This window comes from Aethalodelphis obliquidens, unplaced genomic scaffold (assembly GCF_003676395.1).
Source record: "Aethalodelphis obliquidens isolate GAN/ISIS:26980383/991018 unplaced genomic scaffold, ASM367639v1 scaffold29, whole genome shotgun sequence".
Classification (NCBI taxonomy): domain Eukaryota; kingdom Metazoa; phylum Chordata; class Mammalia; order Artiodactyla; family Delphinidae; genus Aethalodelphis; species Aethalodelphis obliquidens.
The window spans coordinates 22,400,921-22,415,104 of record NW_020837973.1 but is presented as its reverse complement, the minus strand read 5'-3'; the positions used below and the strand labels follow the sequence as shown (position 1 = coordinate 22,415,104).

General features: G+C 38.7%; 1 pseudogene; it reads right to left on the bottom strand.

Annotated features, from left to right (window-relative positions):
- Nucleotides 1–12,930: 12,930 nt before the first annotated feature.
- LOC113630217 (microtubule-associated protein RP/EB family member 1 pseudogene) lies at nt 12,931–13,809 on the bottom strand (annotated as a pseudogene).
- Nucleotides 13,810–14,184: the final 375 nt, after the last annotated feature.

The following is a 14,184-nucleotide window of genomic DNA, read 5'->3' as shown; positions in this document are numbered from 1 at the left end:
ACAGAAGACCTGGTTTCAAAGGCACTCAAAATTTGGTGAAGCAAAGTCATATTTAAAAACATAATAGTGGTCTCTTCCCTCCGCCATCACAGAACTGCCCCGGAGCCCGAGGGAAGGGCGGCCTCACTGAGGCTGCTGCTGGCTCTGGAGGGGCCCCGGCAGCCGAAGCCGCAACAGTCGTGGGGCCGGCAGGCCGGCTGTGTGGATGAAAGGCTCTTGGTGCTGCAGCCAGGAGTCAGTGCTGTGCCTCTGACGTGGGAGAGCCAACTTCAGGACACTGGTCCACAAGAGACCTCCCAGCTCCATGTAATATCAAACGGCAAAAATCTCCCAGAGATCTCCATCTCACCACCAACACCCAGCTTCACTCAACGACCAGCAAGCTACAGTGCTGGACACTCTATGCCAAACAACTAGCAAGACAGGAACACAACCCCACCTATTAGCAGAGAGGCTGCCTAAAATCATAATAAGTCCACAGATGCCCCAAAACACACCACCAGACGTGGACCTGGCCACCAGAAAGACAAGATCCAGCCTCATCCACCAGAACACAGGCACTAGTCCCCTCAACCAGAAAGCCTACACAACCCACTGAACCAACTTTAGCCACTGGGGACAAACACCAAAAACAATGGAAACTACGAACCTGCAACCTCCAAAAAGGAGACCCCAAACACAGTAAGATAAGCAAAATGAGAAGACAGAAAAACACACAGCAGATGAAGGAGCAAGATAAAAACCCACCAGACCTAACAAATGAAGAAGAAATAGGCAGTCTACCTGAAAAAGAATTCAGAATAATGATAGTAGACATGATCCAAAATCTTGGAAATAGAATAGAGAAGACGCAAGAAACATTTAACAAGGACCTAGAAGAACTAAAGATGAAATAAGCAATGATGAACAACACAATAAATGAAATTAAAAATACTCTAGATGGGATCAATAGCAGAGTAACTGAGACAGAAGAAAGGATAAGTGACCTGGAAGATAAAATAGTGGAAATAACTACTGCAGAGCAGAATAAAGAAAAAAGAATGAAAAGAACTAAGGACAGTCTCAGAGACCTCTGGGACAACTTTAACGCACCAACATTAGAATTATAAGGGTCCCAGAAGAAGAAGAGAAAAAGAAAGGGACTGAGAAAATATTTGAAGTGATTATAGTTGAAAACTTCCCTATTATGGGAAAGGAAATAGTTAATCAAGTCCAGGAATCACAGAGAGTCCCATACAGGATAAATCCAAGGAGAAGCATGCCAAGACACATATTAATCAAACTGTCAAAAATTAAATACAAAGAAAACATATTAAAAGCAGCAAGGGAAAAACAACAAATAACACACAAGGGAATCCCCATAAGGTTAACAGCTGATCTTTCAGCAGAAACTCTGCAAGCCAGAAGGGACTGGCAGGACATATTTAAGTGATGAAGGAGAAAAACCTAAAACCAAGATTACTCTACCCAGCAAGGATCTCATTCAGATTTGATGGAGAAATTAAAACCTTTACAGACAAGCAAAAGTTGAGAGAGTTCAGCACCACCAAACCAGCTTTACAACAAATGCTAAAGGATCTTCTCTAGGCAAGAAACACAAGAGAAGGAAAAGACCTATAATAACAAATGCAAAACAATTAAGAAAATGGGAATAGGAACATACATAACGATAATTACCTTAAATGTAAATGGATTAAATGCTCCCACCAAAAGACACAGACTAGCTGAATGGATACAAAAACAAGACCCATATATATGCTGTCTACAAGAGACCCACTTCAGACCTTGAGACACATACAGACTGAAAGTGAGGGGATGGAAAAAGATATTCCCTGCAAACGGAAACCAAAAGAGAGCTGGAGAAGCAATTCTCATATCAGACAAAATAGACTTTAAAATAAAGACTATTACAAGAGACAAAGAAGGACACTACATAATGATCAAGGGATCGATCCAAGAAGAAGATATAACAATTGTAAATATTTATGCACCCAACACAGGAATACTTCAATACCTAAGGCAAATACTAACAGCCATAAAAGGGAGAATCAACAGTAACACATTCATAGTAGGGGACTTTAACACCCCACTTTCACCAATGGACAGATCATCCAAAATGAAAATAAATAAGGAAACACAAGCTTTAAATGACACGTTAAACAAGATGGACTTAATTGATATTTATAGGACATTCCATCCAAAAACAATAGAATATATTTTCTCCTCAAGTGCTCATGGAACATTCTCCAGGATAGATCATATCTTGGGTCACAAATCAAGCCTTGGTAAATTTAAGAAAATTGAAATTGTATCAAGTATCTTTTTGGACCACAATGCTATGGGACTAGATATCAGTTACAGGAAAAGATTTGTAAAAACTACAAACACACAGAGGCTAAACAATACACTACTTAATAACGAAATGATCACTGAAGAAACCAAACAGGAAATCAAAAATACCTAGAAACAAATGACAGTGGAGACACGATGACCCAAAACCTATGGGATGCAGCAAAAGCAGTTCTAAGAGGGAATTTTATAGCAATACAATCCTACCTTAAGAAACAGGAAACATCTCGAATAAATAACCTAACCTTGCACCTAAAGCCATTAGAGAAAGAAGAACAAAGAAACTCCAAAGTTAGCAGAAGGAAAGAAATCATAAAGATCAGATCAGAAATAAAAGAAAAGAAGGAAATGATAGCAAAGATCAATAAAACTAAAAGCTGGTTCTTTGAGAAGATAAACAAAATTGATAAACCATTAGCCAGACTCATCAAGAAAAAAAGGGAGAAGACTCAAATCAATAGAATTAGAAATTGAAAAGGAGAAGTAACAACTGACACTGCAGAAATACAAAAGGTCATGAGAGATTACTACAAGCAATTCTATGCCAATAAAATGGACAACCTGGAAGAAATGGACAAATTCTTAGAAATGCACAACCTGCCAAGACTGAATCAGGAAGAAATAGAAATATGAACAGACCAATCACAAGCACTGAAATTGAAACTGTGATTAAAAATCTTCCAACAAACAAAAGCCCAGGACCAGATGGCCTCACAGGTGAATTCTATCAATCATTTAGAGAAGAGCTAACACCTATCTTTCTCAAACTATTCCAAAATATAGCAGAGGGAGGAACACTCCCAAACTCATTCTACGAGGCCACCATCACCCTGATACCAAAACCAGAGAAAGACGTCACAAAAAAAGAAAACTACAGGCCAATATTACAGATGAACACAGGTGCAGAAACCCTCAACAAAATACTAGCAAACAGAATCCAACAGCACATTAAAAGGATCATACACCATGATCAAGTGGGGTTTATTCCAGGAATGCAAGGATTCTTCAATATACACAAATCAATCAATGTGATATACCATATTAACAAACTGAAGGAGAAAAACCATATGGTCATCTCAATACATGCAGAGAAATCATTCGACAAAATTCAACAGCCATTTATGATAAAAACTCTCCAGAAAGTAGGCATAGAGGGAACTTTCCTCAACATAATAAAGGCCATATATGACAAACCCACAGCCAACATCGTCCTCAATGGTGAAAAACTGAAACCATTTCCACTAAGATCAGGAAAAAGACAAGGTTGCCCACTCTCACCACTCTTATTCAACATAGTTTTGGAAGTTTTAGCCACAGCAATCAGAGAAGAAAAGGAAATAAAAGGAATCCAAATCGGAAAAGAAGAAGTAAAGCTGTCACTGTTTGCAGATGACATGATACTATACATAGAGAATCCTAAAGATGCTACCAGAAAACTACTAGACCTAATCAATGAATTTGGTAAAGTAGCAGGATACAAAATTAATGTATAGATATCTCTGGCATTCCTATACACTAATGAAAAATCTGAAAGTTAAATCAAGAAAACACTCCCATTTACCATTCCAACAAAAAGAATAAAATATCTAGGAATAAACCTACCTAAGGAGACAAAAGACCTGTATGCAGAACATTATAAGACACTGATAAAAGAAATTAAAGATGATACAAACAGATGGAGAGATATACCATGTTCTTGGACTGGAAGAATCAACATTGTGAAAATGACTATACTACCCAAAGCAATCTACAGATTCAATGCAATCCCTGTCAAACTACCACTGGCATTTTTCACAGAACTAGAACAAAAAATTTCACAATTTGTATGGAAACACTAAAGAACCCGAATAGCCAAAGCAATCTTGAGAACAAAAAACAGAGCTGGAGGAATCAGGCTCCCTGACTTCAGACTATACTACAAAGCTACAGTAATCAAGACAGTATGGTACTGGCACAAAAACAGAAAGATAGATCAATGGAACAGGATAGAAAGCCCAGAGATAAACCCACGCACATATGGTCACCTTATCTTTGATAAAGGAGGCAAGAATATACAATGGAGAAAAGACAGCCTCTTCAATAAGTGGTGCTGGGAAAACTGGACAGGTACATGTAAAAATATGAGATTAGGTCACTCCCTAACACCATACACAAAAATAAGCTCAAAATGGATTAAAGACCTAAATGTAAGGCCAGAAACTATCATACTCTTAGAGGAAAACATAGGCAGAACACTCTATGACATAAATCACAGCAAGGTCCTTTTTGACCCACCTCCTAGAGAAATGGAAATAAAAACAAAAATAAACAAATGGGACCTAATGAAACTTCAAAGCTTTTGCACAGCAAAGGAAACCATAAGCAAGATGAAAAGACAGCCCTCAGAATGGGAGAAAATATTTTCAAATGAAGCAACTGACAAAGGATTAATCTCCAAAATTTACAAGCAGCTCATGCAGCTCAATAACAAAAAAAACAAACAACCCAATCCAAAAGTGGGCAGAAGACCTAAATAGACATTTCTCCAAAGAAGATATACAGACTGCCAACAAACACATGAAAGAATGCTCAACATCATTAATCATTAGAGAAATGCAAATCAAAACTACAATGAGATATCATCTCACACCAGTCAGAATGGCCATCATCAAAAAATCTAGAAACAATAAATGCTGGAGAGGGTGTGGAGAAAAGGGAACACTCTTGCACTGCTGGTGGCGATGTGAATTGGTACAGCCACTATGGAGAACAGTATGGAGGTTCCTTAAAAAACTACAAATAGAACTACCATATGACCCAGCAATCCCACTACTGGGCATATACCCTGAGAAAATCATAATTCAAAAAGAGTCATGTACCACAATGTTCATTGCAGCTCTATTTACAATAACCCGGAGATGGAAACAACCTAAGTGTCCATCATTGAATGAATGGATAAAGAAGATGTGGCACATATATACAATGGAATATTACTCAGCCATAAAAAGAAACGAAATTGAGTTATTTGTAATGAGGTGAATGGACCTAGAGTTTGTCATACAGAGTGAAGTAAGTCAGAAAGAGAAAGACAAATACCGTATGCTAACACATATATATGGAATTTAAGGGAAAAAAATGTCATGAAGAACCTCGGGGTAAGACAGGAATAAAGACATAGACCTACCAGAGAATGGACTTGAGGATATGGGGAGGGGGAAGGGTAAGCTGTGACAAAGTGAGAGAGTGGCATGGACATATATACACTACCAAACATAAAATAGATAGCTAGTGGGAAGCAGCCACATAACACAGGGAGATCAGCTCGGTGCACTGCGACCACCTAGAGGGGTGGGATAGGGAGGGTGGGAGGGAGGGAGATGCAAGAGGGAAGAGATATGGTAACATATGTATATGTATAACTGATTCACTTTGTTATAAAGCAGAAACTAACACACCATTGTAAAGCAATTATACTCCAATAAAGATGTAAAAAATAAATAAATAAAACATAATAGCAAAAGTAAAGGGTTACAAAAGGTGTAATTCCTAAACATCATAGTGACATAAAAATAGAGAGGTAAACTCAACTAGTCTTGGGAAAGAGATTAAGAGAGGTTAAGGAAGGCTCTCTCAGAGGCAGTTACTTGAGTGGAGTCTATTAGGTTAAAGCATTCCTTTGGTAGACCAAGTCTCAGAGTGCAGATCAGTAAAAAGGTAGCATAAGAAAATACAGACTTGAAACAATATGTTACGTTTGGAAGATCATAAGTTGTGTATAAGAGCGCAGATTTGAGTGAGGAGGTGTTAGCTGCAGGAGAAAGGTAAAAATGTACACAGGCATAAGTAGTTTTTTTGTATGTTATATGCAGGAAACACTTTTTTTTTTCTTTTACTATCCATTCATGCTCTCCTATTCTTCCTGAAAGCAAATTTGTTGAGTCAAGAAACTATGGAATCATAAACCACAGGGATGGGTGTTTTCTGTGCACTATATATTAGAATGTGTTCCTTTCTAATGATATAGGCTTTGGCCTGGATTACAATATTGGCTAATCATATTTGGAGTTAAGTTAACTAAGGAAGTTTTAGGAGGGTTTTCTTGCTCTTAAAAAGAAATTAAAACAATTGACTTATCCAACACTGCCTGAATTTCTGAACTCTTTGTATTCCTTTCAATTTTGCTTGCAATAGGCCAATAATTTTTCTAAACTCTTCTTTTTTGTATTAACTTGATAAAAATTTACAATAACTTTGAACACTCACATATGGCTTTCCAACCTATTCACTTAGAACCTACAATGTTTTCTTTTTTAAGAAAAGTCATCCATTTTTTAAAAAGCTATTTTGCCACTGCATAACATGTGGTACCATCTTTTCAATCTCTGAGATTAGCATCCTCATTTTTGGAACTTACTTTCTAAGCCGTTGCCACACATTTAGATATTTTGCAACAATAACACCCAGTTCCTGATACCAGTATTGTAAGTTAGTAAGCACGGACTAAATTATGCTGCAGAAACAACAACAATGACAATATTCTCAAGGGATTTATATAGCAAAAGTTTATTTTCTATTCACACACCATGTCACATGTAGGTTGGCAGGGAACTTTGGGAAATCAATAATTCTGGGTTACTGGATGATGGAGAGTTTACTAGTTTTAAATATATCACATGGGACATACAGCCTCCTCCATCACAGCAGTAGAGAAAGAATGGAGTAGTTAACGGTAAGTAAAGAGTTCTCCAACCCTTCTTGGAGTTGAAAAACTTTTCTGCCTGTATTTCATTCACCAGAACCTTTCCTATAGACCAGAAAATTCAGAGCAGGAGAATATCTCTTTCTCTGCTTTAATATAAATCATATATTTTATTGCTATTGAAAAAGATTTTAGGGAATTCCATGGCAGTCCAGTGGTTAGGACTCTGCACTTTCACTGCTGATGGCCTGGGTTCAATCCCTGGTTGGGGAATTAAGATCCCACAAGCCACGTGGTGTGGTCAGAAAAAAAATGATTTTATTGCTTTTTAAAATAGTTTTGTTTATTTAAATATTATCCTTATTTCTCCATATTTAGGGATTTTGAACCTATTGATTTATTGAATTTCTTATAGTGTTTGTGATGTGCTACATGCATATTACATTATCTCCTAATTATAAATTTGTGTTTTCTTTCAAATTCTTGTTTTATCCTTTTTTTTTTTTTTTTTTTTTACTGTTTAAGAATACTGGTTAGGATCTAGAGAACAATAGGTATAATGGAAGTTACTGTTTCCTTTCTGAAAGTATACATTATTATACTCTTCTATCCACTGAAAGTTTTGCGTTTTGGGCACATGTATCCATGTGAAGATGTCTGATCCAACCTTCCATCTTGCTACTTCCAGACTGTTGATTCTTCTATCCCCAATTCATGCTTAATTAAAGTTCAAAAATATAGACCACAGGGATAAGCAAGGAACCTGGAGGGAATTGATACTTTCAATGATACTTAAATCTCTGGAATAGTCATTTTCTTTATGGTACTTTTTGGCTTTATAGAGCAACCTTGTTTATTTTAAATTATTTATTTTCTTATTGTTAAGTTTTGATTTTTTTTTAATCCTGAATATAATCTATAGGTAGGAATGCAATTTTCAATTACACTCTCCCATCCTGTGACTCTTTTCATTTTCTTACTAGTGCTTTTTGAAGAGCCAACTTGTAACATTGATAAAGTCTAATTTACTATGATTTTTAAATGCTATTTTCAGTGTTATAGCTAAAATATTTTCAACTAACTTCAAGGCACAAATGTTTTTTTCCTATATTTATTCTAGAAAATTTATGGCTTTAGGTTTTACATTTAGGACAATGACCTAGTTTTAGTTAATTTTTTTAAGTTGTGTATATGTTGTGTGTGTGTTGTTTTTTTAATGTGACTATTCCGAATATTCCAGCACTATTGGAAACACCAGCTTTTTTCCCATTGGATTGGAGTCCATTAAATCTCAATCAATTGACAAGTATATGTAGTACTCTTTCTGGACTCTGTTCTCTTTTATTGATATATTTGCCTATACCTTCTCCAACCACATTATTGTGATTAATGAAACATTACTGTAGGTCTGGGCACTAGATAGTTAACCATGTGAAACTTCCAACTTTTTCTTTTTCAGTATAGCTTTGGCTATTGTAATTCATTGTCATTCCCAGAAGTTTCATGTTTTTATTCTAAAGGAGACATGGAGAGAAGAATCTGAGTTCCACAGTGGCCACTGTTCACCCTGCCCCCAAAGCCTGCAGCAAGAGTGAGACTTTCTCAGGACCTCGCAAATTTTGAGTGAACACCTGATACTGTCCTTAGAAAAGAGCCTGAGAGAGGTTGGAAATTTCTTCAGTGTATATGGCTTTAAAGGGTTCTTTAATACAGAGGTCCCCAACCTTTTTGGCACCAGGGGCCTGTTTCGTGGAAGACAATTTTTCCACGTGCGGGGTGTGGGGCGTACGGTTCAGGCAGTAACTCGAGTGATGGGAAGCGATGGGGAGCGGCAGATGAAGCTTTGCTCACTCGCCTGCTGCCACCTCCTGCTGTGAGGCCCAGTTCCTAACAGGCTGTGGACCGGTACCAGTCCATGGACCAGGGGCTTGGGACCCCTGCTATAATATTTTCCTAGCTTCTCTTACTAATTAAAATTTTTCCAGAATTCTTTTTTTTTTTTTAAAGAAGATGTTGGGGGTAGGAGTTTATTAATTAATTAATTAATTTTCGCTGTGTTGGGTCTTCGTTTCTGTGCGAGGGCTGTCTCTAGTTGTGGCAAGGGGGGGCCACTCTTCATCGCGATGCGTGGGCCTCTCACTATCACAGCCTCTCTTGTTGCGGAGCACAGGCTCCAGACGCGCAGGCTCAGTAGTTGTGGCTCACGGGCCTAGTTGCTCCGCGGCGTGTGGGATCTTCCCAGACCAGGGCTCGAACCCGTGTCCCCTGCATTAGCAGGCAGATTCTCAACCACTGCGCCACCAGGGAAGCCCCAGAATTCTTCTTACTGGTGGCCAGCAGCAGCTGTCCCGGGTGAGCTAGTACTAGCATTACTTCTCTGTTTAGAAGTGCCTGTCTTTTCTTAGGTTTCTGTTTAGTTGGTCACCCTGTGACCTCAGTTTTTGATGGAAACAAGAAAATTTGAATTTGCTGATTGTCTGGTGTCTTCTGTGTGTTGGTTTGTTTTTGCTGTTGTTAAGAGTGGGAATGATGCTGTTTCAAGCTTTTTACATCCTAAATGGAAGCCAAAATTCACACAGTCCTTTAGCCAGACTTTGAAGATTTTCAGCATAGCAGGCACATGTTTCCAAAATTCAGCTCGGTTCCCCTCCTTCTGGTTTAGCTGAATGGTAAAAATCTCCACCCAACACATATCTTCTTATTGGAGCTGATTTTTTTCTAAGACTCCTTGTAAGATCGGTAACGCAAACCTTGCTGTTGAGAGACACGGGGCTAGAAGTAGGTAAGTTTGAAATGATCCTGGATAAGAAAAAGTTCAGACTCTTAATGAGGAATGTGGTAATATGGATGGAAAAGAAATGGTGGGTTCAAGAAGCAGAAGAGAATTAATTTAATGATTTATTTCTGACATATTTAAGAAGTAGATAAAGAGAAGGATACCCATGTTTTTTCTTTGTGTGGCTGTGAAGAGTGTGAAAGTCTTACTTATAGCAAGTTATACAAGTAAGATAAAAGGTTTTGCAAAGAAGACAAGTAGTAGACATTATTTAAGCTCTTTTTTGTGTGTAACTGAGCTGTTGTCTTTCAGATGTATTCTTTTATTTAATCTTCACAATTACCCTTCAAATATATATTATTTTGATCACATTTTTACAGGTTAGGAAACTCAGTTTTAATGCAGTTGAGTAGCATGGATACTATGAGGCAGAACAGAGAACATGCACTAACCCAGGGTTTGTAACCCTTGGCACTGATGACATTTTAAGGCCAGGTAATTCCTGGGGGGAGTTGTCCTGCGCATTGTAGGATCCCTGGGCTCTACTCATTAGAAGCCAGTAGCAACTACCTTCTCACTCAGTTGTGACAACCAAAAATGTCTCTAGATATTCCCAAAGTCCCACAGGGGAGGGGAGATTTGCCCAGTTTTGAGAACCGTCGATCTAATCTCCCTTACTCCAAACTTTGTGCTATTAATGAGTCATATATTGCCTCTTGGAGTTCAGTATGTATCTTTGAATTTGACATTAATAGATTATGAATATTATAACTACCCTAATTCTAAATGGAGGCAATGGTGAAAAATAGCTTATAAGTATTATCAGAAATTTGGGTAAATTAGTGAAATTGTCTTGGTCTGATGGTAATTTTAATCTCTCTAACATATGCATAATTAGTGATACTAAAGAATTTCACCTAATCCATTTTGTTTCATATTAGATTTTATTAGCACAATTAAGCTGCTCTTTAAAATCCATAAAAGTCCATCTGTCTGTAGTCTTAAGGCAGGCACATCTTTTTCAAGGTCATTTTGTAAATTGATAATTAACCTTCTAAATATAGGTACTTCATACTAAAGGTCTTTTGCCATATCTAATTAAAGCAAAGCAGTTGTATTTTTATCTCCCAGAAGATACGTGGCTTGCATTTATATTAGCATTTCAATTAAAATGATGGTTTCTTGGTTTTTCTCAAAATAAAATGGTGGATGAAAACATCTGTTGAGATATTAACAGTAGTATTTGTGTATATATTATTATTATTTTTAAATACAGAATTTTATTTAGAAACTGTTTAAAGTAGCAAAACACCCTGTCAAGACAGACCAGGTGGAAAATGGGTTCCCAATAAAATGGAATTTTAGGGCAGCAAAAGTCTAAAAGGCTACAAAAGAGAAATAGCACCACTGTCATTTGAACATTGGCTAGTTACTTGCATTTTTTGGCATTGTTCATCACTGAATCTGGGTTTTCCTCTGAATTCCACACAGAGCATGCACTACACAACAATTTTATCATGAAATACCTGCTTGCTACCCACATTTTAGGACAAGCTACCACCAGAAACCAATCAATACAAATACATCAGGGAACAATCTCAGTAGTGGGTAACACACATTTTGCAAAATTCTGCTGAACAAAGGAACTGAATAGGCTGTGGGCAAAGCAAATGAGGGAGTTAAGGAATGAAATATTTTAAATATTAATAATTAACTCAGACATGGTACTGTATTTCCTGCAAAAGAAAATTAACATTTAGTAACACACTAACATTTTTATCTCCAAAGAGATTAGTGTGCTGGCAAAGTATTCCGAAAACAGTGGAGGGCTGTGGACAGCAGGTACTGAAAACACCCAGCCTTGCAGATCCCAAGGTAGCAGTGGCCTTCCTTCACTGATCACTCCCTTTGCCAGAGGTCCAGAAAGAACTTGCAGCATGATCACCTGCCTGCTGAACTTCCACTCTAAGCAGCAAACTTTAAGGAGCCAAAGAGGAGTCCCCAGTGAGCAAGGGGAGCAGAGAAGAGAAACATGTTAAACGTAAACTTAAAAGACAGTAAAATGGGACACAACCCCCATTCAAATCCCAGAGATGTGGGCAAGTCCCCAAAAGTAGTTGTTAGATTTAAAAACTAGACACACCGCATTTCAAACAACAACAACAAAACACAGTACATAGAAATATCAGGGATAACTGGAAAAATCACCAGAGAAATGTTCTATGAAAATCAAGCTCTTTTACTCAAAATGTCTCAGGGCTGAAACACACGCTTTTTCATCCAGGCAACAATGCCTCCTGCTTCTTATCAAGGATGCAACTGGTCAAGGACACTAACTGGCTTTACAAAGCAACTTTTCAAACTTTCCTTTTGGGCCAAGGTCTGGGCCTGTGAGGATCAGGCAGCCCCGTGAGGGCTGGGAACAGCAGGTCCCAAAGGGTCCAAGTTCTGGCCCTTCCTTCCCAGACACAATGTCAAACACACAAAAGCTCCTGCCATGTTACATTTTACATTTTGAAATATTGAAACATCTTTTAAATACTCTTAAGGCATTTATTTATTAAAGCGTTCTCTGTCAAGATCTCACATTAGCTTAAAATTCAAATCAGTCTTTACATTTCTCTACTGAGGTCTCCACCTTCTCCAGCCATCAGTGCTACCAGCATCTACACAGTGAGCCCCATGGTCAGCCTCTTTGTTCCCTGGGTGAACCAACTAGATGTTAATACTGCTCTGCTACAAGGTAAAAGCTCCTAACTCAAACTTATTGGAAAAGGAGTGAAACTTCTGCAAAGTGCACTTTAAGAAGAGGTACTGGGCTTCCCTGGTGGCGAAGTGGTTGAGAGACCGCCTGCCGATGCAGGAGACACGGGTTCGTGCACCAGTCCAGGAAGATCCCACATGCCGCGCAGCGGCTGGGCCCGTGAGCCATGGCCGCTGAGCCTGCACGTCCGGAGCCTGTGCTCCGCAACGGGAGAGGCTACAACAGGCCCGCGTACAGCAAAAAAAATAAAAGAAGAGGTACTTTTTGCTTATGAAAAGAAACCAGTGAGTCCTCTAAGAATAATAAAAGGGAATATTTTACAGTTAAGCACATGATTTGGAATGAAGAATTCGGATGGTGCTCAGCTGGTCCAGGCTGTTAATACTCTTCTTGCTCCTCCTGCGGGCCCCCTTCATCAGGTACCACGAAGCCTTCGTCTGTGGCATAGAGAATATCCACAATCCTCTGCAATACAGGGTTGTTCTCCCCCTTGTTCTCCTGGCAAACCAATTCAATGTTACTTAGCTTTCCAGAGTAGAAATCTTTCTCTTTCTCCAAGTCTTCGACGGCAAGTTTCAATACGTTGACCTGCTGCATCAATTCGGCTGCTTCGTCATCCCCGTTCCCCACACCAGGATTCTTCCGCACCACGCCCGGGCCAGCCTTAGGGGTTGCAGTAGTTCTGTGTGTTGCAGTGGGCCTCTGTGGAGCTGCACTGCTAGAGCTGAGAGGTTTCTTCGGTTTGTTCAGAGCTGGAGCAAAAAGGGAGGGGGCCACAGCAGTTTCTTGACCTTGTCTGGCAGCTACAGGGTCATAGTCTTTCCCATCATGGTTTGCAACAAAAAACTTCTTGAACCACTGAACGAATTCAAAATTGTCCTGAAACTTTCCTTTCACTAATTTGTCCACAGGAATTATTTTGTCAACACCCATCCTCTTAAAACCTGCTTGTAGTATTTTGAAGTTCTGGATGTATTCGTGTTCTAGCTTAGCTTGGAATTTCACTTTCTTCAAGGCAATGGAGCCAGGGAACAGCATGTCCATTAACTGACAATAGGCAGCCCCTGAGCACAGATGTTCAATCTTTGTCAGATTCAACTGCAGAGACTCATTGATCCAGGCTAGCATGTCATGTCGACTGAGGTTATCACTGGTGACCGACGTTGAGTACACATTCACTGCCATCTTCGGCTCTCGGCTGGACTACGTCTGCTGCCCATACCCGGCTCCGGTTCCATCTTCATCTCATTCAAACCGCCTGACCCCGCCCACCCCTGTGTATATATTATTAATAAGCTTTTATTAAGCATCCACTTGTCTGAATCAGAGATTTATAGATTCCAAAAGAGATCACACAGAAAAGTACTAAGTGGGAAAAACAGTCTAATAACTGATAAAAATTCAAATATGAAAAAAAGTCATGGGCCTATTGATGTATGGAATCCCAAATTGGTTTAAGATTGAGAAATTAGAACGCTAAAGTGAAAGACTATTGAGGAAAAAGCCAGATAGGCACAAGTTAAATGAAGATTAATTGAACAATATAAAGAAGTAGATTGCCATGCAAGGATTAAAACCAAGATATTAAGTATTCCAATAAAACATTTATTATTGTTT